The following is a 3,909-nucleotide window of genomic DNA, read 5'->3' as shown; positions in this document are numbered from 1 at the left end:
CGAACACATCTTAGTTCGTGTTCAGCTCGTTAACTTATTGAATGAAATTAACGAGCAAAATATGAGATTCTTAACGAGCCAAACACGAGCTGTTCGCGAACAACGAGCAAAACACGTTTTGACAACCCTATTTGAAAGTGCAGTTTTATGGAAACCTATCTCATGGAAGGCCTTCTTTGATGAACATTAGCCGGCCTGCTCCAGGAAAAATATCTCATGGACTGCGGTGGACTGGAGAATGTTTGTCTACTAATAGCTTCTAAACTAATCTCCTACAAATTTATATGAAGGAGCATTTACGTACATACCATGAAATTCATATATATTTACAAATTTAACATTTCAAATTTCATATTTACATACATAACCTTGAAATCTATAGTATCATATCAAAATTATCATCCTTCCTAAACTTTTAGTAGTGAAATACATCATTATATGATTAGGTTTTTTACATTAAGGTATTATAAATGTAAACATCAAACTTTACGGTTTAGATATGTAAATTCATAAGAATTGTGTGGCACATGTAAATTTTCCTTATTTAGGGCCCGTTTGGGGCAGCTTATAAGTGCGGGGGTGTTTTTAAAAATATCGTGGTACCGCTTAGATCGCGAGTTTTGCCCGCTTATCCGAAAATGCGGTTCCATTTTTACACTAAACGCAAGCCACGGGTCGACCCCCGCGGTAGAACCGCGGTGCGCGTTTCAAGATAAGCTGTTTGTCCTGAAACTCACAAGCTGCCCCAATTGCACCCTTAAACTGGTATATGGCTGTCCAAGCTCAAATATCTAGAAGGGGATTTAGCAAATGATGCTTTTTTTTTCTTCTTTATTAGAGAGTAAATATGGTTGATCCAAAATTACGAAAATAGCTCGTCAAACTCGTCAAAATAAATATTATAAATGCATGTGATGATAGATGATACGACAAAACAAGATGTGTCCCTAATGTAATTATACTTAACGTTGGGAGCGATCGACTAAACATGGCACGCACAAGACCATTAAATAGCTCATAATGGAAATGATCATAAAATAAATGAAAATATGATGTAGGTCGTGAAATAGCTAAAATTTTGATGCAAGAAAGATCATGAAGAATGTTGGCTTCATTGAACTACAAGGAAGGTTGCACCATAGATTTTGGTACAATGATGTCCAAGCCAATGACACAATTGTAACATATATTTAAATAGAATAATGGCTATGATGTAAGCAATGTTAAGACATAGGTCAATATTAAATAATTGCTACAATGAAATTAAGCAGCCTTAGTTATAGATCTGAATACAATAATGGTTGATATATATATATATATATATATATATAAATAGAGTCGATTATTTATAATATTTCAGCAAAGTTTAGGTTTCCATAGACTTGAAAGGTCTAATGTACCAACATTTTTGTTCTATAAGATTTCCCCAAGGATTTGGGCTCATGCAAGCTTAAAAATGCTACCCATATCTATGGAATTGAAAAAAATGCATTCATATATTTTAAGAAAAGTTTTTTTGTTCATATTCATAATAGTTATTTATACTTCTAAGTTATCAATAGTGAACAATATCAATCTTTTCATTACTTGATATCACTATTGTCCTTTGATTAACACAATCTTCTCACTAGGATGTTAATTAACTTGGGTAGGTAGTGAGCATGGTCAATTTATAACAAACACTAAACCATAATAATGCAATAGATAAGCAAACCAAATAAAATCATATTTAGATTTTTATGTCATTGGTTAAAAACAAAAAAAAAGATTAAAGTTTTGATGATCAAATTAATAAAAATTACTTTGTGAAAGTCTTGTCACTTAGTTTTAAGATTACAAAAAATAGTGATAAAATTTATCCATTTTTGTTCCTAAATCGTAGTATATTATTTATTACTTACCCTCAAGTAATCTCATTGCTCAACTTAGACTTCAAAAAAAAAGTTCTTTTTTGTTTGTAACCTCTCATATGATACTTTTAGTTTTCTAACAAGACATTATAATCATACTAGAGGATATACAAATCTTATCTCAATGTTATATTTTTATTGATCTGATCTTCATTGATCTCTTGTAACCTAACATTTCCTTAATCCAATTCTTTTCGAGGCTAAGCAGATCTCAAAGTACTCAAGCCTATGTAATTGATATATTTTCATTATCCAAAAAAAAAAAAAATCAAGTTGATTAATTATTAGTCAAGTCATACAAAATTACTTAATTCTTTTTCTGAATATAATATTTAAGAAATTCTATTAAAAAAGCTTTTAAGTTTAATTAATCACAAAAGAATATAGACATCATTTTTTTTTCAAGTTTAACCTCAAGCTTCATCTAAAAAAGATTGGCCACTTGTACAATTTCTCTTTTCTTTTCTTTTTACTCAGGGCCACATACAATTTTTTCTTTTTCTTAATTTTTTTTTTAACGTCATCCAAAAATTATTTGATTTCACTGAGTGTTACTATATATGGTTAAGCTTGTTCAGTTAAGGATTTTTAATGTCTAATCTTCCCTAATAGATAAATTCTCAATTACTTCTTAAGATAAATTCAAGTATATTAGAATTCATTCAAAAGCTAAGATTGAAGTAGATTAGTTGAGCTATCATTTAACAGCTTAAAAGTCTCTAGTTAATTATTTATATTTTCAATTACATCTTTTTAATTATTCTAGGATAGTTTAGGTTTTAGGTAAAAGTAATTAAAGTGCATAACTAAATTCTTAGGAAAATTAATTTTAACCCTCTTATTAAATGAACATTCACAATGATTGAGAATTACCATATGACCTCATCAGATCACCAAGGATCATGACAGGTGATACAACTCTAATTTCAAGTCTGCAACTCATGTAAGTGACTTACTTTCAGGCCAACACACATGTATCACACCCTCCCTCAAAATTTTGTTATATCTTATGCATGTCACATGATAGTGTACAAAAAGAAAAGAGTATAGCATGTAACAACTGAGAATCTACCTCATAAAATACATCACAACTAAACTAGATCACATAAATATTGATGAGTACAAAATATATCATAAATGAAGGGATCAGTTTAGTCTACAAAATAATTGTAACCAACTCGGTTAAAGTCTTTGAACAAAAACTACCATGCCAATCCTAAAAATCAAAAGCACACATAAAGCAAATGTGAAGTAAAACACACAAATGTCAAAATAAATTCAACATAAATGCAAAACAAAGTAAGCTCAAAATAAAAGATAACGCTTGGGTTGCTTTCTAAGTTGAACTTAGCTTAACATTCTCAGCCTAACCTACAGTCAATTCAAAACAAAATATCTCTCTATGCTCAAATTATCCTTTCAGTAATCCTTGATTAATCTCACCAAATTTTAAATGTCCTGCTAGTTTGACTAAGTCAATAAATCTTAGTACTAACCTCGGGTATTTTTGTATACATGTGTTCGTCCGTACAACCTTGCTTAGAATTTTCTATAATCACTCTATCTCACACATGCAGAAACATTCTAATGGACATGTTGGTGATCAAATCGAATGAAAATTTCTATAAACTACCTCATGATCCAAGGCTCTCATCTAATTTTCTTATGTTTCTCTCAACTTAGTATAAATAATGGGTGGCAAGGTGGAGGGGTATCCTAAAACATCATACTCATTATGCATAGAGTTACTTCTCAATCCTAACTGCAAAGCTCCTTGTATGGAAGATTCTATAAGCTTGAAATGGTTCATGGTGTTCACAAGTTCAACACTATTATTATTAATTTTAGGGTCCACTTAAAAAATTACATCAAATTCTTTCTTAGTGGTAATACAACAAAACTTGTCTACCACAACTTGCCCTATTGGGTTCAATTCTACAGATTTATAAAGTTGGCTATCAACTGCCCCCTTCCACTACATCTATTTTACGACATGTAG

This window comes from Phalaenopsis equestris, unplaced genomic scaffold (genome assembly GCF_001263595.1).
Source record: "Phalaenopsis equestris unplaced genomic scaffold, ASM126359v1 Scaffold001236, whole genome shotgun sequence".
Lineage (NCBI taxonomy): Eukaryota > Viridiplantae > Streptophyta > Magnoliopsida > Asparagales > Orchidaceae > Phalaenopsis > Phalaenopsis equestris.
The sequence above is the reverse complement of the archived record's forward strand: the minus strand, read 5'-3'. Positions refer to the sequence as shown.